Raw genomic sequence first — 26,520 nt, 5'->3', positions numbered from 1 at the left:
AAAATAAAAAAATTGAGAAAGCACATGTACATAAGTATTCACAGCCTTTGCCATGAAGCTCCAAATTGAGCTCAGGTGCATCCTGTTTCCCCTGATCATCCTTGAGATGTTTCTGCAGCTTAATTGGAGTCCACCTGTGGTAAATTCAGTTGATTGGACATGATTTGGAAAGGCACACACCTGTCTATATAAGGTCCCACAGTTGACAGTTCATGTTGGAGCACAAACCAAGTATGAAGTCAAAGGAATTGTCTGTAGACCTCCAAGACAGGATTGTCTCGAGGCACATATCTGGGGAAGGTTACAGAAAAATTTCTGTTGCTTTGAAGGTCCCAGTGAGCACAGTGGCCTCCATCATCCGTAAGTGGAAGAAGTTCGAAACCACCAGGACTCTTCATAGAGCTGGCCGGCCATCTAAACTGAGCGATCGGGGGAGAAGGGCCTTAGTCAGGGAGGTGACCAAGAACCCGATGGTCACTCTGTCAGAGCTCCAGAGGTCCTCTGTGGAGAGAGGAGAACCTTCCAGAAGGACAACCATCTCTGCAGGAATCCACCAATCAGGCCTGTATGGTAGAGTGGCCAGACAGAAGCCACTCCTTAGTAAAAGGCAAATGGCAACCCACCTGGAGTTTGCCAAAAGGCACCTGAAGGATTCTCAGACCATGAGAAAGAAAATTCTCTGGTCTGATGAGACAAAGATTGAACTCTTTGGTGTGAATGCCAGGCATTACGTTTGGAGGAAACCTGGCACCATCCCTACAGTGAAGCATGCTGCGGGGATGTTTTTCAGCGGCAGGAACTGGGAGACTAGTCAGGATAAAGGGAAAGATGACTGCAGCAATGTACAGAGACATCCTGGATGAAAACCTGCTCCAGAGCGCTCTTGACCTCAGACTGCGGAGACAGTTCATCTTTCAGCAGGACAACGACCCTAAGCACACAGCCAAGATATCAAAGGAGTGCCTTCAGGACAACTCTGTGAATGTCCTTGAGTGGCCCAGCCAGAGCCCAGACTTGAATCCGATTGAACATCTCTGGAGAGATCTTAAAATGGCTGCGCACCGACACTTCCCATCCAACCTGATGGAGCTTGAGAATTCTGAGGAAAAAAATGAATTTAATCCATTTTGGAATAAGGCTATAACATAAAAGGTGGAAAATGTGATGCGCTGTGAATACTTTCTGGATGCACTGTATATCTATTATTTATTTATATTACATATCTTACACATCGATATTGCTGCTACTTCTTTGTCTTGTCTTTGCACAATGTCTTGTCTTGTTTGTGTTTTAATTTTTAATTTAAATTTTAATTTAAATTTTAATTCTATTTTTAAATTATTATTTGCACGTCATGTTGTTACACTGTGGACCCTGAGCTTCGCAATTTCGTCTATCTGTATACTTGTATATGGTTGAGATGACAATAAAGTTCACTTTGACTTTGAAATGGCACCCAAACAGAAGTGAAATGTGAAGTGAGTGAGCCATGAGAAGACCATCTAAGCCAGGACCTCAAACTCCAACCAATTTCACTCCAACCAGTTGCTTAATGAGGCGCTGAGTTGTTAATTAAATCTTTAATTCCATGGCTTGTTGCTGCTCTCATTGTGCAATAGCAGACATTTCCGAAATTGTGGATTTTCTCTTTTCTAAGAGCAGATCAGAATTCTAGAGACCTTCACCTTTCTTTATTTTCAGATATTGTATGATGGTCACAGTTTGCTGGTCCTATTTTGGCTCATTTTGTATCTCATTATTACTACAGGCTGCTAATTAAGAAACAATTGAGGGGTCTGAGTCTTCAAGAGCAAGTCAAATAACATGAATTTAAAAGAAGTTAATTAGCAGCAAAAACAGGTCACTAATTAAGAAAAGGGCTAGAATGAAAACCTGCAGCCACTGTGGCTCTCCAGGACTGGAGTTGGGCACCCCTGATGTAATGTAAAAGATTTTCTATGAATATTCCATCTCTGTCAAATTTATAGCTTTTTTCAAATTTATTCTTGCCCTGTGTTTCCAGAATACTCAGTCTTTCCAGGGATGTGAATGCCGATCTCTGCCTGAACCAATCTTCTGGCAGTTCCTCGCAAGTTAGGACTGCTCATGAGCTTTCCTTAAATCTTGGTGAAGTAGTAGTTTCCAAAATTATGAAAATTGTTAAAATGCTTTTACTTCTATTCCTAAGAGCAGGACTAAATTTAGTAGGGCCGTTTTCCTACTTTATGATACTTGATAAATAAATACGGGCACTGAAATCAATTTGGCTGAGCATAAAGCAAATGACAGATGCCAATAAATCAGGATTTTTGTAGGAGGGCTACAGAATACAGGTGCTGGTCATAAAATTAGAATATCATGACAAAGTTGATTTATTTCAGTAATTCCATTCAAAAAGTGAAACTTGTATATTAGATTCATTCATTACACACAGACTGATGTATTTCAAATGTTTATTTCTTTTAATGTTGATGATTATAACTGACAACTAATGAAAGTCCCAAATTCAGTATCTCGGAAAATTAGAATATCAATTAAGACCAATGCAAAAAAAGGATTTTTAGAAATGTTGGCCAACTGAAAGGTATGAACATGAAAAGTATGAGCATGTACAGCACTCAATATTTAGTTGGGGCTCCTTTGGCCTGGATTACTGCAGCAATGCGGCGTGGCATGGAGTCGATCAGTCTGTGGCACTGCACAGGAGTTATGAGAGCCCATGTTGCTCTGATAGTGGCCTTCAGCTCTTCTGAATTGTTGGGTCTGGCGTATTGCATCTTCCTCTTCACAATACCCCATAGATTTTCTATGGGGTTAAGGTCAGGCGAGTTTGCTGGCCAATCAAGAACAGGGATACCATGGTCCTTAAACCAGGTACTGGTAGCTTTGGCACTGTGTGCAGGTGCCAGGTCCTGTTGGAAAATGAAATCTGCATCTCCATAAAGTTCGTCAGCAGCAGGAAGCATGATGTGTTCTAAAACTTCCTGGTAGACGGCTGCGTTGACCTTGGACCTCAGAAAACACAATGGATCAACACCAGCAGATGACATGGCACCCCAAACCATCACTGACTGTGGAAACTTTACACTGGACCTCATGCAACGTGGATTCTGTGCCTCTCCTCTCTTCCTCCAGACTCTGGGACCTTGATTTCCAAAGGAAATGCAAAATTTACTTTCATCAGAAGAACATAACTTTGGACCACTCAGCAGCAGTCCAAAGGCGAGACGCTTCTGACACTGTCTCTTGTTCAAGAGTGGCTTGACACAAGGAATGCGACAGCTGAAACCCATGTCTTGCATACGTCTGTGCGTGGTGGATCTTGAATCACTGACTCCAGCTGCAGTCCACTCTTTGTGAATCTCCCCACATTTTTGAATGGGTTTTGTTTCACAATCCTCTCCAGGGTGCAGTTATCCCTATTGCTTGTACACTTTTTTCTACCACATCTTGTCCTTCCCTTCGCCTCTCTATTAATGTGCTTGGACACAGAGCTCTGTAAACAGCCAGCCTCTTTAGCAATGACCTTTTGTGTCTTGCCCTCCTTGTGCAAGGTGTCAATGGTCGTCTTTTGGACAACTGTCAAGTCAGCAGTCTTCCCCATGATTGTGTAGCCTACAGAACTAGACTGAGAGACCATTTAAAGGCTTTTGCAGGTGTTTTGAGTTAATTAGCTGATTAGAGTGTGGCACGAGGTGTCTTCAATGTTGAACCTTTTCACAATATTCTATTTTTCCGAGATAATGAATTTGGGACTTTCATTAGTTGTCAGTTATAATCATCAACATTAAAAGAAATAAACATTTGAAATATATCAGTCTGTGTGTAATGAATGAATCTATTATACAAGTTTCACTTTTTGAATGGAATTACTGAAATAAATCAACTTTGTCATGATATTCTAATTTTATGACCAGCACCTGTATAGCCTAGGAGCAAGGGCTTTCGAATTACAGTATACAGTAATCCCTCCTCCATCGCGGGGGTTGCGTTCCAGAGCCACCCGCGAAATAAGAAAATCCGCGAAGTAGAAACCATATGTTTATATGGTTATTTTTATATTGTCATGCTTGGGTCACAGATTTGCGCAGAAACACAGGAGGTTGTACAGAGACAGGAACGTTATTCAAACACTGCAAACAAACATTTGTCTCTTTTTCAAAAGTTTAAACTGTGCTCCATGACAAGACAGAGATCACAGTTCCCGTCTCACAATTAAAAGAATGCAAACATATCTTCCTCTTCAAAGGAGTGTGTCAGGAGCAGATCATGTCACAGAGATAGAGAAAAGCAAACAAAATGTTTGGCTTTTAAGTATGTGAAGCACCACGGCACAAAGCTGTTGAAGGCGGCAGCTCACACCCCCTCCGTCAGGAGCAGACAAAGAGAGAGAGAGAGAGAGATAGAGAGACAGAGTTTGTTTTTCAAGCAAAAATCAATACGTGCCCTTCGAGCTTTTAAGTATGTGAAGCACCGACATGCTGCACAAAAGATAGCAACATGAAGATAATCTTTCAGCATTTTTAGATGAGCGTCTGTATCGTCTAGGTGTGCGAACAGCCCTCCTGCTCAGTCCCCATAAGTCAGGATCACAGAAAGTCAGCACAAGAGAGAGAGAGAAGAGTAAGCAATCTAGCTTCTCAGCCATCTGCCAATAGCGTCCCTTGTATGAAATCAACTGGGCAAACCAACTGAGGAAGCAAGTACCAGAAATGAAAAGACCCATTGTCCGCAGAAACCCGCGAAGCAGCGAAAAATCCGCGATATATATTTAAATATGCTTACATATAAAATCCGCGATGGAGTGAAGCCGCGAAAGGCGAAGCGCGATATAGCGAGGGATTACTGTATACCAGAAAATACTGCTGATACAAAAGAAATGTAGTGTCAGCTATTAGCACAGAAGAAGCAAATAATTTCTAAACGCTGGCCAGTTATCTGCCAGAATCATCACACAGGTACAGTACCAGAAAGAATTGTGCCTTTTGGAAGACCATCATGAGTAATTAATTGAGTCACTTGGGACTAATTTTAGCACAAAATGATTATTTAATCATAAAAATATAAACATTTTAAAAGCAGACTGGGCATTAATATGCCCTAAACATTGGTTTAAATCACTAACAGACCATTGCCTGACTTCTAAATTATTTAAGTATGTGAAACTGATTTGATAATAGATTCAAACAGGCTAAAACTACACAAAATGCCAAACTCTGCTGCCCATTCAATGTACTCCCTGTATTCCTAGTCAGAGAACAGTGGGAAACAGGAGACTGGGAGAAAAGGTTTTGTATGTCAAAGAGTGAGTATATTTCCTCATCTCTGCCTACAGTACATGCACATAGACATGCTACAGATTGTTCTGAACATCCTAAGATTATGCAGAAACTTGAAGCAATGGTTCCAAGAATAAAGGCTCAGAGATATTCTGTTACGACTAAAAGACAAATAAATCATTTTATAAGATCATATATTTTGATGAATAAAGGAAGACTTAATGAGTAAGATGAATCCGTCCAGCAGCAATACCAAAATATCAAATGATATTAGATGTAATGGAGCTCTGAGGCACCCCTGTTGATCACAACTGGTGTAGTTGGCAGGATTTCCCTGCCTGTAAGTGTGGCAAGGACCTGCAATATATACATTTTTTTGTGACAAAAAGCCTTGACACAATCTTACACTTTTCTTTTTACTGTGACAGGCATACGTCATGAATTAGGGAAAAACTCCAGAAAAAAGAAGTGAAACCCTGATGAAGCAGGTCTGGTGAGAGGCAAAGAGGACACGGCTAAACCCATTAAACCTCGTCCACAACAAAGATGGGGATGATGTCTAGAGAAGTACACTATGGATGTTTTCAGTGAAGGTTCTGAGACAGACGTATGTGCCATTGCTAGTTTGACATGCATAACTGTGTCCAATGTTTGTACCTCTTGAAAAGCCAATATGCAATGTTATAGTCTGCTTACATTTCTCCAATGACAAGAAAGTGACAATGAGTGGAAGTGCCTGTCTAGTGGTGTGAACCTTGAGGCCCTATTGAGGCATGTGGACAACCCCGGTGACTTCAGAGAAAGCCGTAATGATGCCTGAAGTATAGACCCACAGATTCCAGAATATAGCTCAGGAAAACCCCAAAGGGAATAGTTTTTCAGTGAGTGACTCTTAAATCTCTTTTAGGGGTGAAGGGAAGTAATGGGATAAATGTCTGGATCCCAGTTATAAATTTCTGCCAAGATGAACCGGTCCTGCAAGCAAATGCCCGGAATCTATCACCCATGATGTTCTCCTGCTTCTCCTGCCAGTGAATTCTGTGCATGGGCTCCCTTCCACTCATTTTCTGAAATGTTGAGTGAGAGATGCTTTTCTGGGATCTTTAAAAGGAAGGGACTTTAAAATGGTTTTATACATTATAGAAATGCTGTCCGAACCTTCAAGACTGATCAATATTTCTTCTGGAATAGAAATAGATGGGAGGTGAGGAAAAATTGGGCAGATTTCATTTAGCAAAGCTTCTACACTGAACATAGTGGACAGATTGTGCTGATGGGAAGCTAAATTTGGAATGTAATGTTTGTAGGATTGTGGTATAGCGGGTCCACAGCTCTCAGCAAAGGCCAGTTTGAAGTAAATAATCACTACGCTCGCAGCTTAGTGAGGGGGCGTGGTGGTTGTGGCTGCAGCAGTTCTCAGGGCCATCTGCGGTGTGGGCGTTTCTCACATAAGTACACAGGTGAGAGACTGCCCACATCCGTGATTGTTCCTGGGGCTGCTAATTCGCCGCAGCTGCTATGCCCTCTCGATATATAGAAGCGCGAGTCGGCTAGAGGGAGAAAAGATGAAAAAAGGAAAGAAAGAAAGAGAACGGGAGGTAGCGAGAAGACAGGAAGCAGGTGGAGACAGCCGATGTGAGGAAGGAGAGCGAGCGAGCAAGAGCAGGCTTACATGGGAGAAAGCAGGCAGCTGGGAAGATAGACCACGAGGGGAGTGTTTGGCCAACCCTCAGTTGGGCTGAAGGAAGCGGTCGCTCCAGCTGAGCGATTTAGGAGCTGGAGTGACCATGTCGAGGAGGCTTTGGGCTGGTTTAGCCCCAGCGCGAGTGCCTTGGCCGCTGGGGAAATAACCAAAATCTCGGTCCGGTTTGGAGCTCGACGTAGCCAAGGATCGGAGGGCTACCGGACCAGAGAGAAAGGCAGCTGTTCCTGCAGGTAGGCGACTCTCCTGTTGAGCAGTCCAGATGGGAGTAGCAGGGGAGCCGTCATGGTAAAAGAAGACACCGGGCTTTTTGTAATTTTAAAGGATTGCTTCCTGTGATATTTTAACCTCGTTGTTTTTAAAGGATTTTTCTATTTGTTTTTAACCTCCATGTATCACAACTGTTTTTATTGGATTATTTATTTGAAGACTGCTTTTGAATGCACTGCACTTTATTTTGAACACTTTGTTTGTTGGATTTTAAATAAAAGCACTTTTGTACCATCCCCTTGCTGTGTTGTTGCCTCACTGCTTAGCTCATCGGTAACATTACCGACGGTGACGTGTTCAAGGGCTCCCGGACAGCAGATGAGAGCATGGAGCTGAACCTGCATCGTCACAAGGATGGAAAGACATTACTTATATACAAATCTTTAAATGATTTAATCCCATATGCTTTCCAAGCATTAAAAACTATGTAAGTGTGACAGGGTGGAAAAAAGTGGTTATTATGTAGAGATGCCACAGATAAAATATTCTCTAACTTTAAGTACTTTCTACATTGGTTCCATATTCTGAGTGAATGGAGTACAATTGGGTTGTTAGTTCATTGGTGATATCTTGTACAAAGCAAGGAATATAAAGACACACTGCAGGATTTCATTTTTATTGTGGACAAAGCTAGTGTGCGCTCATCTATGTGTGTCAATATACAGGATTTTACAGCTTGTATATTAGCCGCCCAGTAATAAAATTGAAAAATAGGTAGAGCCATGCCACCTTCTGATTTAGGTCATTGTAGGATCACCGTTAGGATGCGTGGATATTTTGAATTCCAAATGAATGAAGTTATTATTAAATCTAATTTCTTAGAAAATGATTAGTTAACGTATATGGGGATGTTCTGAAATAGAAACAGAAGCTTAAGGAGGATATTAATCTTTATAGTGTTAATTCTCCCAGATAAAGTAAGACGAAGATGAAGATTTATGCATGTATTGTTTTTTCCAAGCAGACAGCAACATTTAGTTGAAAAAGAGCTTTATATTTACTTGTGATGTTTACTCCTAGGTATTTAAACTATTCTGCAATAATAAAAGGAAACGTGTCCAGTCTAATGTTGTTTGCTAGAGAATTCACTGGAAAAAGCATACTTTTGTTCAAATTAACCTTGAGCCCAGATACCTTTTGAAATTCTGCTAGTGTAGTTAGGGCTGAAGGCACAGAATTTTGGGTTTGATATATACAGTACCATATCATCTGCATATAGTGATATTTTCTGTTCAAGTCCTTCTCTCAAAATTCCCTTTATCTCCGATGTATTTTGAAAGTGAACAGGCAATGGCTCAATGGCGATTGCAAATAGCAGTGGTGACAAGGGGCATCCTTGTCTAGTACTGTGTTATAGTTTGAAGTAGTGTGAAATAATGTTGTTAATGTTATTACATTAAATAGGCATCGAAGATAGGAAGCTAAGTGACTGCCTTTAATACATTTGGTTTAGTCTTGTGATATTACCTAAATGAGCACTATCTGTAGTTCTGACAGTTAACGAAAAGTGTAATAGTGAATTTTTCAATGCTTGAGAGTCCTGTCCGTGAAATGTCTATTCAGACGGAGGAGCTCTAGTCTGGTAGAGGAAAAGTGGTGCAGAATAAATTACGGCCGGCATAATCATGTCACCATTCAAGTTATTCAGAATTCTACAAAGCTTATACGTATGACTTATAAAAAATAGCCAGAAGCAGTACAGACAGCAAGTGACCTGTCTCACCCATTGAGCATTGCAGACTGTCCTTGTACTGCAAAGCAGAAAGGAGAGCTCTGATAAGGAACCAAGTTCCTATGACAGACAGATATAAGAACCCAAGGGGTCACGTGTTCATACAGTCTCCATCTCTGTGAGTGCAGAATATAATAATGAGAAAAAAGATGGGGAACAGGGATCAACCAGGATTTCCCTTCTGCCTCCGTAGCTATTGGGCAAAATTTTAGGCATGGAGACTACAATGCTTTGACTGTCAAGGACATGAACATGGGTGGGGGCACTGCTCCTACAAAATATCAAAGTGCCCAGGTTCAAAATATCGAGAGGCAGTGCAATAATATTACTGACTCAGGTTTCTCTGTTCCCAAAAGGCCATATGGGCACATCACTCCATAAATCTCAGCTCTGGGTGGGGTAATGTAATTGAAAGCATGCATAGGCTGTCATCCCCACCAGGACCGGCCCTACTCCCTTAACGAGCCAGAAGGCCAATACAATGGAGAGATCGGGGAATGCTTTGTATCAAACTTGTATGCTTTCCCAACCCACTTGATTGCAGCATCCCTGGGCTTTGGTACCCATTCAGACACCTGCAGAATATGCAGGGAACTGAAATCTAGTGGGGCAGTCCTGTTAGGGTTCGTGGGTGCCACCAGGGGATTGCACTTCCTACTTTATGGGACTTCTGTATGTCCCAGAAGTGCTTCCAATGGTCATTGCCCTGGCATTCTGGTCTTCAGTAAAAAGAACTGCTCCACCTTACCCAGGCGAGTTGGGAGCTGGGAGATGAGACAGGCAACACTCATCTGGAAGGTATAGAAGAGAAGAGAAAGATGAAGAGAGAATTATATTGTTATGCTGAGGTATTCTGTTGAGTAGTTTGTTCTTTGAATCCAGAACTGTGTTAGTGCATTTGTGCCTGGGTTTTGCGGCTTTGTGGTGTCCCCTCTTGATCACACAGTAATCCAAAGAAATGTCTTTCAGCTTCACATGGGCAAAATACTACAGGTGTTATGTAAATCTTCACATTTTGGGGATATATAGGATAGTACCACAGGAATGACAGAACTGCAACCTTTCTAAAATGGGAGGAAAGTGAGTCTAACCTGTGATCTAGGATGAGTTAGGCAAATTCTGCACTGACTTGCAGCGGGAGCTGCGGCAGGATAATAAAGACTCAGAGAAACGCGTATATAATTGCTTTGAGGCGGCCTTTAAAGGTATGCTGGAAAAAAATGAGGAGCACATTCAGGAAAAGGCGTCTAAAATGAGAGCACTTGCCGATCAGCTGGAAGACGTTAGACATTCACGACTCAAACTGAAACAGCCAAACATTTAGCATCCACTGCTGATGGAAAAGCAACAGCTGCAAATTCCGAATGCAAAACACTCTGAGACAGACTTGCTGCTCTGGAAGATGGATGTAGAAGGAATAATATTAGAATGGAAGGTCTACCTGAGAATCACGAAAGTCCAAAAACAGTGAAATTCTTAGCTGAACTATTCTCCAAAATAATTGGGGAGGACTTTAAATCAAACACCGAGATACCAGCAGCATACTGCATAAGGGGATCGAACACCTCTAAACCTAGGACTTTTGTTGTGCGCTTCGAGAAATTACAATCTAAATAAATGTAATGTCACCTTTCAGACAGAAGCAAGAGATTATATTTGAAAATAACCTCATTCATATTTTCCCTGATTTCTCACCCTCAACAGCTGCTAAACGTGCCTCTTTTTGTAATATTAAACAGCGCTTACGGAAAGCTGATATCAGATATAGCCTCTTGTATCCTGCCAAACTGAAAGTGTATATTCAAGGCAAAGATTACGTCTTTACCACTACGGAGGAAGCAGATAAAAAGTTAAGAAAGCTGATCCCAACACTTTCCTGAAATATGATCGTGAGTCGCACCCTGTCATGGCATGGCAAAGAAGATATCGCCGGCTGTCTGATCCACTTGGAATGACACTGGTACCATAATTATACATCCTTTTCCCTTCTCGATCACTATCTGTTTATGTTTTAATTACATTTATACACGTACTACAAAAATACCCGCCCTTCGCAGCGGAGAAGTAGTGTGTTAAAGAGGTTATGTAAACATATATATACATACTAGCAAAATACCCATGCTTCGCAGCGGAGAAGTAGTGTGTTAAAGAGGTTATGTAAACATATATATACATATATACATATATATACATATCTACATATACACATATCTACATATATATGGTTGAAATAGTTTACTGTCAAATAAATGCAAAGAGTACGCGACACGTGTTTCGCCCTCATTCTGGGCTCATCAGACGTACACACTCCACTGCACTCCCTCTCGGGAATCGAACCTCGGACGTCAGCGCCAGAGGCGATGCCCCTAACATTGCAGATTGCTGGCCAACCACAAGCGTTACCTGGTAGGTAACCACCCATACAATCAGATTGTGACACAGACTACGAATGCCATGAAAAAAAAAAAAAAAAAAAAAAAAATATATATATATATATATATATATATATATATATATATATATATATATACACACACACACACACACACACACACATATCAACATATACAGTAATCCCTCCTCCATCGCGGGGGTTGCGTTCCAGAGCCACCCGCGAAATAGGAAAATCCGCGAAGTAGAAACCATATGTTTATATGGTTATTTTTAGAATGTCATGCTTGGGTCACAGATTTGCGCAGAAACACAGGAGGTTGTAGAGAGACAGGAACGTTATTCAAACACTGCAAACAAACATTTGTCTCTTTTTCAAAGTTTAAACTGTGCTCCGTGACAAGACAGAGATGACAGTTCTGTCTCACAATTAAAAGAATGCAAACATATCTTCCTTTTCAAAGGAGTGCAAAGCAAGCAGTCAAAAAAAAAATCAATACGGCTTTTTGGCTTTTAAGTATGCGAAGCACCGCCGGTACAAAGCTGTTGAAGGCGGCAGCTCACACCCCCTCTGTCAGGAGCAGGAAGAGAGAGAGAGAGAGAGAGAGAGAGAGAGAGATAGCGAGAGACAGATAAAAAAAATCAATACGTGCCCTTTGAGCTTTTAAGTATGCGAAGCTCCGTGCAGCCTGTCCTTCAGGAAGCAGCTGCACACAGCCCCCCTGCTCACACCCCACTACGTCAGCGCGAGAGAGAGAGAGAGAGAGAGAGAGAGAGAGAGAGAGAGAGAGAAAGTAAGCTGGATAGCTTCTCAGCCATCTCCCAATAGCGTCCTTGTATGAAATCAACTGGGCAAACCAACTGAGGAAGCATGTACCAGAAATTAAAAGACCCATTGTCCGCAGAAACCCGCGAAGCAGCGAAAAATCCACGATATATATTTAAATATGCTTACATATAAAATCCGCGATGGAGTGAAGCGCGATATAGCGAGGGATCACTGTATATATATACACATACATATACACACATACATACACATATATACATATACATACATAGTGCGTTGTAACACGGGCTGTGATTGTTACATGGGAGGGAGACGACAAATCACAGCTTCCCGCTTTCTAATCGGGCCTGTGATTCGTGCTTTGACGGATGCCCAGATCCCACAGTATCTCCCCTTAGGAGATGCGTTAGGCAAGTGTAATTGAATAGCTGTGCTGCAAGTTTAGCTTTACAACTGTTTTTAAGGCTTATTGACTGAAAGGGGGCTTTCATGAAAAAAGTTAGGGCTTTGGTACAGGATACACCCTCCACAAGTTAAGGAAGTAAAAATAAAGGTATATATTTCTGTTTTATTTAAACCTTTTAAGTTTGTATGCGGGCGGCACGGTGGCGCAGTGGGGTAGCGCTGCTGCCTCGCAGTTGGGAGATCTGGGGACCTGGGTTCGATTCCCGGGTCCTCCCTGCGTGGAGTTTGCATGTTCTCCCCGTGTCTGCGTGGGTTTCCTCCGGGCGCTCCGGTTTTCCTCCCACAGTCCAAAGACATGCAGGTTAGGTGGATTGGCGTTTCTAAATTGTCCCTAGTGAGTGCTTGGTGTGTGGGTGTGTTTGTGTGTGTCCTGCGGTGGGTTGGCACCCTGCCCAGGATTGTTTTCCTGCCTTGTGCCCTGTGTTGGCTGGGGATTGGCTCCAGCAGACCCCCGTGACCCTGTGTTCGGATTCACTAACATTTTTTAAAAAGAACACAAAGCAATTGTTTAACATATCAAATCAACAAAAAATATTTACTTTTGACAAATGTTACTGTCATGCATGTTGTATGAGCCTGCATACTCTATGATTTCACATACATATCACATACATTTTACACAGCAAAGTCCTGCAAAGTCTGATCTCGCTCAAAGCAGCCAATTTCAGTCATTGCCACATTGCACTCCTTACAATATGTGTTGCTTTGGTGGCCTATTTTTCAATTGTCTGTTGCTGCACTTTCTCACATATATTGTTAGTGTGTACTGTAGAGAGACAAGTCACCCATTTGCCATCGTGCCATGCCACTGCCACCAAGTTTTCTGCCTGCATGAAAACCGTATTGTCACCTCTTTTCATCTTCTGAAACTTTATGAACTTTATGTATGGCATTATGGCCTGGCTCACCCCATGGGATTTGCTTCTGTTTATTACAGAAGTGAATAAAACTTTGCAGCAGCACGTACCTATCACCACGCGGCATAACCTGTCCAAAGCCACCAGGGGACAAAACATGCTCCCTGAAGTTATATCACCAGTTCTGTCCCATCTCTATTTGTAATGCCACAGCACGCTTCATCTCGTCTTTTGTTGTGGGTTTCCACTTTGAAAAATGAGAATGCGATGCAAACGCAGCCCGCGATTCAAAAAAATTCTCTGCCTACCCGTTTGTCTCGTCTGACAGTAGCTGAAAAGCAGCATCAGGAGAGAGCAGCCTGAAGTACAGCAGCTGGTGATCTGTCGTGTCCAACAGCAAGCCATGCTGTCTTGTAAACTCCGGTAGCCAGATCGGCTCTCAACGGATCAATGTCTGTGTATTTATCCCATGCGAACCTTGCCGTAGACGCATCGGCTGTGCGAAGGCACTCAACTGGCAGCAGATCCGCTGGCGCGGCATCGGCTGGTGTCTGATCAGCTGATGCTGGCTTCTTACTCTCTTGCTCGATCTCCTGATCACTGCCAATAAAATCCGATTCTCAAAAATCAAGAGTCCGACTCCGCGATAATGCGCAAAACATCGTCTGCCGAGTGTTTTCTTTTCTGCACTCGCTTCGCTCCCTTGTCACATGTCGATGCCATCTTGCCATTGTTTACATTTCGCAACTCACGCACACGCAAGGATTATTTGCCGAGTCAACGAGTCTAGCATTCCTCCAAGCACAGAGGGAATGCCTGTGACGTGACAGTGAGATTTGTCGCCATTAACAGCTGATTGTCGCCCTCTATCCCTGGATGTCGACATTCGCCTTCAACCCCTCCTGTCGACAGAAGTCGACATCCGCCCTAAAAGAGTTAATATGTATGCTTACACAGTATTAAAAGACACTCAACAATTAACGTCATTTACCTTCGTTCCCGCGTTTGAGTCGTGCTGTAAATCTCTTCCTTGTTTTCAGTTCACGTGATTACATAGGAGGCGTGATGACGCGATACGCGACTCCGCCTCTTCCATTACAGTATATGGACAAAAAAGAGGTTCCAGTTATGACCATTACGCGTAGAATTTCGAAATGAAACATGCCTAACTTTTGTAAGTAAGCTGTAAGGAATGAGCCTGTCAAATTTCAGCCTTCCACCTATACGGGAAGTTGGACAATTAGTGATGAGTGAGTCAGTCAGTCAGTCAGTGATGAGCAGTGCCTGGTTGTCTCCACACATACAGCTTAGAATTAAGGCCAAAAAGTTCTATCTTGGTCTCATCAGACCAGAGAATCTTATTTCTCACCATCTCAGAGTCCTTCAGGTGTCCTTTTAGCAAACTCCATGCGGGCTGTCATGTGTCTTGCACTGAGGTATGTGTGGAGACAACCAGGCACTGCTCATCACTTGTCCAATACAGTCCCCACAGTGAAGCATGGCAATGGCAGCATCATGCTGTGGGGGTGTTTTTCAGCTGCAGGGACAGGACGACTGGTTGCAATCGAGGGAAAGATGAATGCGGCCAAGTACAGGGATATCCTGGACAAAAACCTTCTCCAGAGTGCTAAGGACCTCAGACTGGGCCGAAGGTTTACCTTCCAACAAGACAATGACCCTAAGCACACAGCTAAAATAACGAAGGAGTGGCTTCACAACAACTCTGTGACTGTTCTTGAATGGCCCAGCCAGAGCCCTGACTTAAACCCAATTGAGCATCTCTGGAGAGACCTAAAAATGGCTGTCCACCAACGTTTACCATCCAACCTGACAGAACAGGAGAGGATCTGCAAGGAGGAATGGCAGAGGATCCCCAAATTCAGGTGTGAAAAAGTTGCATCTTTCCCAAGAAGACTCATGCTGTATTAGCTCAAAAGGGTGCTTCTACTAAATACTGAGCAAAGGGTCTGAATACTTAGGACCATGTGATATTTCAGTTTTTCTTTTTTAATAAATCTGCAACAAGTTCAAAAATTCTTTTTTTTGTCTGTCAATATGGGGTGCTGTGTGTACATTAATGAGGGAAAAAATTAATTTAAATGATTTTAGCAAATGGCTGCAATATGACAAAGAGTGAAAAATTGAAGGGGGTCTGAATACTTTCCGTACCCACTGTGTATATATATATATATATATATATATATATATATATATATATATATATATATACTGTATATATACTGTATATATATATATAAATATAAATATATATAGCCAAGTCCCCGCGCTTTGCAGCGGCGAAGTACTGCTTTTAAATTTTTATTAAGAAGAAAAGAAAACCTTTTTAAATTGAGGGAAAATATACCAATAACAATTTGTTAAGGATCTGTTTTTTTGTGAAGCTGCCTTTACACAGCCTCTCCGCTGTTTTATAAATGAACGCCATATAAGGCCGTCCGTTCTCCTTGCTTAGCGGTTCTGTATTGTTTTTATTGTTCGTTTATTACGATTGTTATAGTTATTGTGTAGCTATTTGAGACTCACTTTTCTGTTCAGGTACCCATTTCCTTTATGTAGTCCGCGGATTCTCCGCTATTTTTTGTTCATTTATTACGATTATAGTTATTTATTGATTCCCTTCTTTAGCTGACTGCCTGCTCATATAAGGCGCATAAACGAACGCCATATAAGGTCATCCTTTTTCCTTGCTTCGCCAAGGAAGCAGCCTTTTTATTTAATCCACGGGTTCTCCGCTGTTTTATTGTTCGTTTATTACGATTGTTATAGTTCTCTTTGTATACCACGTTGTTAGTTCAGCACTCCGGTTGTAATATGACCAAGCCATGCAAGCTTACTGTTGAGAATGCAACGTATAGTTGTACAGGAGAAAAGCAATCTTGCCTCAAATCAATGGCAACCTTTTGTAGGTCTATGAACTGAATTTAAACTTCAGGTTTACACGGTGCTTTGTTTCCGCAGTAGCTGCACTTATGAATATGCTTGTATGTGTCACTCACTCGCTTCTTATTGTTTCGCTGCCTTCTCAATTGTAATGAATGTTTTCTTCAGCGCTCTTTGGGGCTCTTGTCCACGGCTTTATTTAATGTTAGCTAAGACCCGGCACTTAAAAGTTTCTCGCTACAGCAATTTTAACTCCATTACAAAGTGATCCAAAGTCTCGTTTATACCTCGTGTCTTCTCATTAAACTTGTATGTCGCGAATATGGTATTGCAAACGGCAGCGGGAGCATTTCTATAAACTTAATTTAAACTTACGGTTTACACCGTGCTTTGTTTCTGCAGTAGCTGCACTTATGAATATGCTTGTATGCGTCACTCGCTCGCTTCTTATTGTTTCGATGCCTTCTCAATTGTGTAATGAATGTTTTCTTCAGCGCTCTTTGGGGCTCTTCCTTGTTTTCTACGTACTGCGTTCACAGTCAGTTCACGTGATTACGTGGGAGGCGTGATGACGCGATACGCAACTCCGCCTCCCACGGCCATCGAGCTGCAGTCTATTACAATATATGGACAAAAAAAAGAGGTTCCAGTTATGACCATTACACGTAGAATTTGGAAATGAAACCTGCCTAACTTTTGTAAGTAAGCTGTAAGGAATGAGCCTGCCAAATTTCAGCCTTCCACCTACACGGGAAGTTGGAGAATTAGTGATGAGTGAGTGAGTGAGTGAGGGCTTTGCCTTTTATTAGTATAGATGTGTGGAAGAAATTAAATTAGTAACTTTTTTTTTCCTCTTTTTACTATCCTAAAGGAGACTGTTAATTAAACATCACACCCTTGGTTTATTGTTGTTGTTATTACTGTATTAGGGTTTACTATGCTTATCCAGGGCCACTTTTTAACACCATTCCCTGGGTTTACTATCTTAACATTTCAAGACTGTTGAAGATTATTTTTTTATGCTTATAGTATTTAGACTGTATCAGTAATAGATTTTTCAATTTTAATCCTCATACGCCGCTGCTGGAGGGCTTATTTTTGTTTTGGATGTGGTCTGTCTCTAGGTATGTCAGAGACTGGGACTTTGTGAAGTGGGGAGGCAAAACGGGGGGGGGGGGGGGGGGGGGGGGTGTGTGTGTCTTAGGACTAAGGAGGGAGAGAAAGAGAGCTAGCTATCTCTAATCTATCCTTTTAATCCTTATAATTATAACTAGTCATTTAGCCTGTTACAATAACAGGCGCTAGAACAGTAGTGCATAAACATTAGTAGGAACAGTCTATATTAAATGGCAAGGGACTTTGACCTCATTCTTTTTGGTGGTCGTATTTTTTCTTTCTTTCAGCCTTTCTTTTGTTGATGTTTACTTGCTGAGCTGACCGTTCTTTGTGGGCTGCCGCCGTGTATTGTGTGTCTTTAATTTTCTGTGACAGTAATACTGTCTTGTACGGCTCTATTCAATATGGGCGTGCACAAAAAGGCGAGCTTCAAAAGGGCGACCTCAATTAAGCGCTGCGAATAAAGGCGTTTGTAGATAATTTAATTCAAATGGCTCTGGAATATGTGAAGAGCAACAAAGGTGCAGATCTTTATTTACGCGTGCCTTTATTCGCTGCGCCCAATTGAGGTCGCCCTTTTGAAGATTGCCTTTTTGTTTGCGCCCTTATTAAAGGATGCCTGTGCGCGCCCTTATTGAAGGATACTGTCTTGTACGTCTGTAATATACCTTTAATTTTCTCTGGCGGTAATACAGGCGTGCGCATCGGTAATATGCCTTTAATCTCCTCCGACAGTAATACTGGCTTGTATGTGGCTGTAATATGCGTCACTGTATTGTGTACCTTTAATTTCCTCTTTGCAGTAATACTGGTTTGTATTTCCGTAAAACGCCTCTAACTTTCTCTGACAGTTTAATCGCGCATCGCACCGTGCCCCGCGCAACCTTCACCAGAAGACACCCACACCCGGACACCTGGACGCACACAGGGATTTTATATATATAGATTACCAACGTAACAATAGACTGCATGGCAATAACCCCTGGGAAAACTGGAAATTAAGGTCAAAGCTGTCTCACTTTCAGATAAGACTACAAAATGACATCAAAAATTCAGAATCAATGTCTCCAAAACAGGACAGTTAACTTTGTGAGCTGAAATGTTAAAGGCTTGAATCACGAATTAATAAGAAAGAAAGTATTCTCTCACCTAACAGGTCTAAACGCTAAAATAGTATTTTTACAGGAGACCCACTTATTAAAAAGCAAGGATCAGTTCTGGCTGCAAAAAGACTTAACTGGGCAAATGTTCCATTCCAGCTTTACAAAAAAAAACTAGAGGTGTGGGAATTTTTATCCATAGAACAGTCTCATTTGTAGTATCAGATGTTGCATCTGATCCTGAAGAGAGATACATGATTGTCATAGGTAATTATTTAATTGTAAAGTGATTTTGATAAATGTTTATGCACCCAATGTGGATGCTAGGGACTTCATCCAAAATGTATTTGCATCCATTCCCAATGTGAACACTCATAAAATTATAATGGCTGGGGACATTAATTGTGCTTTAAATCCAGGCCTAGATAGGTCTCCTGTCACAGAGGCGATGACATCTAACACTGCAAAGACAATTTACACAGTTTGTAACTGACCACAACTTATCAGATTCCTGGAGATTTCTAAACCCAAACTCAAGAACATATTCCTTCTACTCACCAGTGCATCATTGCTACTCAAGAATTGATTATTTCTTTGTAGATAACCATTTCTTGCCTACAATTAAATCCTGCAAGTACGACGCTATTGCTATTTCCGACCATGTCCCTCTGATCTTGGAGCTAAAATCATTATGCCTCACATACTCATCTCTCAGATGTCTCTGCAGGAATACTCTGGGAAACCCTGAAGGCCTTCTTAAGGAGGACAGATTATCTCATATCTTTCCCATAGAAATAAACTGGAAACCAAGAATGTATCAAAGCTAACCAGCAAAATTACTAGAATGGACCAAGAACATGCCAGGTGTCCAAGTGAGGCTCTTCATTGGAAAAGGCAGGCTCTGCATTCCGATCTCAACCTCTCGACAACTAAAGATACTGAACAACTCATTTATAAATCAGGACATCATTACTATGAACATGGAGAGAAAGCTAATAAGGTCTTAGCTCAACAAATCCACAAGCAAGAAGTTCGCATGCAATCCCAGCAATCACCAACACAAACAGAGACAAAATCATTGACCATAAAAATATAATGCACATTATTTAAAGACTACTATAAATCCTTATATTATACTGAGTTTAAAGAAGACAAGACACAATCTAATGCATTTCTGGACGCATTACAGATACCACAAATAGATACTCTTAGTGCAGAGGAACTGGTAAATCGTTGGCACTATCAGAATTACTAGCTGCTATAAAGTCACTTCAGAGTGGGAAGCAGCAGGCCTCGATGGCTACCCTACCGAAGTTTATAAGAAGTTCTCCACTCAGCTAGCTCCCCTTTTATTAGCAACATTCACAGAAGCTAGAGACAATCAAAATTCTACCTCAAACTTTTCGCAAGCTTTAGTCACCGTCTTTCACAAACAAAATAAGGAAGTATTACAATGTGCATCCTACAGACCAATTTCACTTCTGAATAATGATGTTAAGATACTCTCCAAAGTCCTAGCTAGATGGATGGAGAAGGTGCTGCCTTCGGTAATATCACAAGATCAAACAGGATTTATTAAAGGCTGACACTTAGCATCCAATCTTTGATGCCTGTTTAATGTAATATATTCACCTGCAAAGACAAACATCCCAGAGATATTATTATCCTTGGATGCAGAAAAAGCATTTGATATGATTGAATGGAACTACCTTTTCACTACATTGGAGAAATTTGGGTTTGGCCTGAACATTTGTGCATGGATCAAACTTTTGTATACCAGTCCAGAAGCTTCACTTTGTATTAACATTAACTCAGACTACTTTAAACTAGAACGTGGTACCAGACAAGGATGCCCCTTGTCACCACTACTTTTTGCAATCGCCATTGAGCCACTGGCATTTCACTGTCAAAATGCTTATATGAGATAAAGGGGATTATCAGAGAAGGACTTGAACAGAAAATTTCTCTATATGCAGATGATATGGTACTGTATATATCACACCCACAAAATACTGTGCCTGCAGTCCTAACAGCACTAACAGAATTTCAAAAGATTCTGGTCTCAGAATTAATTTGACTAAAAGGGTGTTCTTTCCAGTGAATTCTCAAGCACACAATATTAGATTGGACACCTTCCCTTTTATCATTGCAGATAAGTTTAAATATCTAGGGGTAAACATCACAAGTAAACATAAAGCTCTTTATCAACAAAATTTTGGTGTCTGTATGGAAAAAATTAAGCAAGACTTGCATAGATGATCAACCCTTCATCTCACTTTAGCTGGAAGAATTAAAACTGTTAAGATGAATATTCTCCCTAAGCTTCTCTTTTTATTTCAAAACATTCCAATATACAGTACTGTGCAAAAGCTTTAGGCAGGTGTGAAAAAATGCTGTAAACAAAGAATGCTTTCAAAAATGGAAGTGTTAATCTTTTATTTTCATCAATCAACAAAATGCAGTGAATGAACAAAAGAGAAATCTAAATCAAATCAATATTTGTTGTGACCACCCTTTGCCTTCAAAACAGCATCAATTCTTCTAGGTACACTTCCATACAGTTTTTTAAGGAACTTGGCTGGCAGGTTGTTCCAAACATCTTGGGAGAACTAATCACAGATCTTCTGTGGATGTAGGCTTCCTCACATCCTTCTGTCTCTTCATGTAATCCCAGACACACTCGATGATGTTGAGATCAGGGCTCTGTGGGGGCCATACCATCACTTCCAGGACTTCTTGTTCTTCTTTATGCTGAAGATAGTTCTTAATGACTTTGGCTGTATGTTTGGGGTCGTTGTCCTGCTGCAGAATAAATTTGGGGCCAATCATACGCCTCCCTGATGGTACTGCATGATGGATAAGTATCTGCCTGTATTTCTCAGCATTGAGAACACCATTAATCCTGACCAAATCTCCAACTCATTTTGCAGAAATGCAGCCCCAAACGATCAAGGAACCTCCACCATGCTTCACTGTTGCTGCAGACACTCATTATTGTACCACTCTCCAGCTCTTCGACGAACAAACTGCCTTCTGCTAACAGCCAAATATTTCAAATTTTGACTCATCAGTCCAGAGCACCTGCTGCCATTTTTCTGCACCCCAGTTCCTATGTTTTCGTGAATACTTGAATCGCTTGGCCTTGTTTCCACGTCGGAGGTATGGCTTTTTGGCTGCAACTCTTCCATGAAGACCACTTCTGGCCAGACTTCTCCGGACAGTAGATGGGTGTACCTGGGTCCCACTGGTTTCTGCCAGTTCTGAGCTGATGGCACTGCTGGACATCTTTCGATTTCGAAGGGTAATAAGCTTGATGTGTCTTTCCTCTGCTGCACTAAGTTTCCTTGGCCGACCACTGCGTCTACGATCCTCAACGTTGCCCGTTTCTTTCGGCTTCTTCAAAAGAGCTTGAACAGCACATCTTGAAACCCCAGTCTGCTTTGAAATCTTTGTCTGGGAGAGACCTTGCTGATGCAGTATAACTACCTTGTGTCTTGTTGCTGTGCTCAATCTTGCCATGACATGAAACTGTCTTTCACAACCTCACCTTGGTAGCAGAGTTTGGCTGTTCCTCACCCAGTTTTAAGCCTCCTACACAGCTGTTTCTGTTTCAGTTAATGACTGTGTTTCAACCTACGTGTGACATTGATGGTCATTAGCACCTGTTTGGTATAATTGGTTGATCATACACCTGACTATAATCCTACAAAATCCCTGACTTTGTGCAAGTGTACCTATAAAGAATTGATGCTGGTTTGAAGGCAAAAGGTAGTAACACCAAATATTGATTTGATTTAGATTTTTGTTTTGTTCGCTCACTTTGTATTTTGTAAATTGATAACAATAAACAATCATTATTTATATTTCTGAAAGCATTCTTTGTTTACAGCATTTTTTCCACACCTGCCTAAAGCTTTTGCACAGTACTATACATCAATAAATCATTTTTTAACCACATTTATTTGGAATTCAAAATATCCACGTATCCAAAGAGTGACCCTACAAAGGCAGAAGGTGGCATGGCTAAACCTAACTTTCAATTTTATTACTGGGCAGCAAATATACAAGCTATAAAAACCTGGACATGGACACAAATAGATGAACATATACAGGCTTGGTCCGCAATAGAAATAAAATCCTGCAGTACTTCTTTATATTCCTTGCTTTGTGCCCCAATAAATGCAAGTTATTGCCAATATACTAACAACCCAGTTGTGCTTCACTCACTCAGAATATGGAACCAATGTAGGAAGCATTTTTAAGATATCTTTTATCAGTGGCATCTCTGCACGAGAACCACCTATTTCAACCCTCGCAAACATATGCAGTTTTTAATGTATGGAAAACATTTAGGATTAAATCACTTAGAGATCTGTACATAGACAACGTCTTTGCATCCTACGAACAATTACATTCCAAATTTAACTTTCCAGCAACACATTTCTTTCACTACCTTCAAATTAGAAACTTTGTTAAAAACAGAACCTGCCCAGTTTTCCTCACATCCCACCTCCCTATATGCTGGAAAAAATATTGCTCAGTTTCGAGGACAGCATTTCTGCAATATATAAAACCATTTTACAGTCCCTCCCTTTCAAAGATCCAAGAGGACAGTGGGAAAAGTATCTCTCACTCAACATCTCAGAAAAGAAGAGGAAGGTAGCAATGCAGAGAACTCACTCAAGCTCCATAAGCACATCTGTCTTGTTTAAAATTGTCCAAAATGTTTCCACGGCAAGATCCAACCTGTGAATGTTGCAATCAAGTTCCAGCCTCACTGGGCCACATTGTTTGGGCCTGCACCAAATTAACATCATTCTGGACCAAAATTTTTAAATGCCTTTCAGACAGCCTTGGTGTCACAATCCCTCCTAACCCATTAACAACTGTGTTTGGTGTACTCCCAGATGGGCTTAAAGTGGAGAAGGACAAACAAACTTTGATTCCCTTTACTACACTATTGGCACGTAGACTTATCTTGCTAAACTGGGAGAATCCTAACTCTCCTCTTTTAAGTCAGTGGGTAACTGATGTTATATATTATTTGAAACTGGAAAAAATCTAATTCTCACTTAGAGGATCTGTGCAGAAATTTTTCAAAACCTGAAAGGATCTAATCAATAACATTTTAGATTAAGCTTTTAAAGCACTAAGGAAGCAGATTTTCTCCCCATTTCTTTTTCTTCTCCATTTATCTTTATTCACTTATTAATTTATCTATTTACTTATTTTTACTAGCTTTACATTTTATTCTGCTGCCCATTCTCTCTTTTTCGGAGGTGGGGGTTGATTTGTTTTCAATCCTATTTTTGTAAAATTGATCTATTTGTATGGAATGTTGTGTGATTTCAATAAAATCAATAGAATTATAGAAAAAATAAATAAAATTCTGCACTGACTGTAGAACTGTGGATCAGCTTTTTGTCCTTGTTTGATTAATGGAGGGATCTTACAAGTTTGACACCGTAGTTTAGAGATTTTGTGGAAATTATGAAAGCTTAAAACCACTGTGACTAGGTGCTGATGTGGCAAGGTAGTACAAGGGAGGACAAAAAAGCACAAAATAAGGATTGAACACCAGGGAGGTTTGCCAAAATTGATCATGTGAAAGTGAACTTGCCTCCACTAGAAAATGACATACAATGCCAAGGGCAAGATATTAAGGAGTATCCTCCATTAGTGCATGTCAGTTCTTTTAAGTTTCTGATGAAATGATTACTCTGGGGACTAGATTATCATGAAAATTACAGGGCATGGGCATGAAGACAAAGGTGTTTTCCTACATTATAAGATGGTGAAAATACGGGGGTGAGGGGTTGGGAATCTGATGTTCACTGGTAAACAGCTGTTTCGCTTGACGAAGAAGGGTCTGTCACTTGAATAAATAGTCTCTGGAGACCTGGAGCCACCAGTAGAGCAGATAGGAAAAACACTTTCTGGGGTATTTCTGACTTTGGAAGTAGTTCCAGGGACTACACTGGAAGTACCACAAAACGGAGGTATAAAGCTGCCTGTTGGCCAGAGATATATCGATTATAGGGGACTTTTAGAATTGCATTTGGGTGCTTGAGCACTGTAATCTTTAAAGACATTGATTTTTTATGAGTTCTTACATATTTATACCTACTATTATTTGAGTTGAAATAAAGTCCTTGATTTGATATAGGATTTTGTTGTAGCAATTTTATTCTGGGTAAGGGTACATAGAGGTGTCCCATCATATGACAGTGAATCAAGGGAAAAATAATCCTTGTGTTTGTGGAATAAGACTTGGCTACAGGTGTGTCTTTTCTCTTCTGTTTGTAGTTTTCATGGGTAGAATATACAGTATGGCTCTTTGTACCTCAGTGGTCAGACAGGTGCAAGCCAGTGTAAATTCACAGCCAAGAGCTTTGGTCCTTTATGGAACTAACAAGTCTGTTGGTAAAAGCAGCAGAAATGAGGTTAAGGGGCAAAGTTGCAGAGGTCATTTTCCAATTCAGAGTAATAAGTTGTGAAATTCAGGAGGATCGAGGAGAAGGAAGGATGCTGCTTCTCTAGGTTAAGATGAGAAGGTAATGTAAATTGGGCATCTAGTAAAGATGTTCCCTGTGAGCAATGAACATGGTACAATGTAAAAGATTACCCAGCACATGTCAGAGGATTATTCTTTCTTAGGTGGACATGCAGATTGATACTAGAAACTGACAGTCTCAATTGCTCTCTTTTGCTTAACCTGTTGTTACTGCAAACATAATCAGGAATCGCTGATTGATGGCTACTGATTAAACAAAAATAATGTCAGTGAAACCGCTGCCTGAAGGCACGGAATTGATTGACATTTAAAAAAAGATTTTTCTGCTAAAGACAGCATTTACATATTAATAACAAATGTGACATCTAAAAAGTATGGAATTCAAATAAATGAACATTAATAATGTTTAAGCTGTTGTTCTTTAATTTTGTTCCTCTTACTTCTCTACAGATGGTGATACTTCAAGATATATCCAGGTGCAGACAAATACTGACATGGCCTTTTGCTTAGCAAAAGCTCTATTTGGTAGATCTTAACACTAAAATACATGAAGCCTATGAAAATATTTGCAATGAAGAGTCATCTTAAATTCCCTCGTGCCTCATCTTCAGTGTCTTTGTTTAGCAAATGTGTCAATCAGCAGAAGCAGTAAGCAGTCTGCTCACTCATTCCCCATTGAGGTAGCTGAAGTCAAGTCAGATACAAAAGAGGTTGTGGGTCGAATCTGAGTTGTCCCCTCCTTATTTACCTTTTTCAGTAGTGAGCTGCTATTATTCTTACTCTTACTGTAAATCATAAAAGCATACATTTGGTTTGAGTCTGTAACACCCTGTGAAAATTTTTGCTACTTGTAAAAGTTAGCGTTTATTTCTTTTTTTAATTCAGTTTTATTCTCTCAGTCACATTCACATGGTACAACGAACTTGTCTATTCCTTTCTGAGTTATCTCCATTCTTTTCACAAGAGTAGCAATGACCACAGTTGGTGCTGTGGTTGATGCCTGGTCAGAACTATTTGTTGTACCGGAAATCAAATATACGATGTCCTGTTACTGCTATCAGACTATCATGCAGCATTTGTGCTTTGACAACAAAGACACCTGCGCAGAACGTGTAAAAAACAACATATTTGCTATAATCTCAGACATCTAGAAAAGTTTTGTTGAGAACTGTGTTTTGACTTACAATCCAGTGCAACATATTACTGTTGATGAGCAAGTGCTTCCAACCAAGGTCCGTTGTCCTTTCTTGCAGTATATCTCAACCAAGCCAGACAAATTTGGCATAAAGTTTTGGATTGTGGCAGATTTGGAGACGAGGTACATGTGCAATGTCACTCCTTATTTAGGAAATTGGGAACCCCAATTGTTCCATGGGAGAAAGACTTTCCGAGACTGTAGTCAT

The 26,520-nt window shown here is 40.8% G+C and overlaps 1 protein-coding gene across 1 annotated transcript in view; it reads right to left on the bottom strand.

The window, feature by feature from the left end:
* The window catches only part of usp34 (ubiquitin specific peptidase 34), a 723,586-nt gene that overhangs the window by 8,674 nt on the left and 688,392 nt on the right, over positions 1-26,520 (bottom strand).

This window comes from Erpetoichthys calabaricus, chromosome 15, assembly GCF_900747795.2.
Source record: "Erpetoichthys calabaricus chromosome 15, fErpCal1.3, whole genome shotgun sequence".
NCBI lineage: Eukaryota > Metazoa > Chordata > Cladistia > Polypteriformes > Polypteridae > Erpetoichthys > Erpetoichthys calabaricus.
The sequence above is the reverse complement of the archived record's forward strand: the minus strand, read 5'-3'. Positions and strand labels throughout refer to the sequence as shown.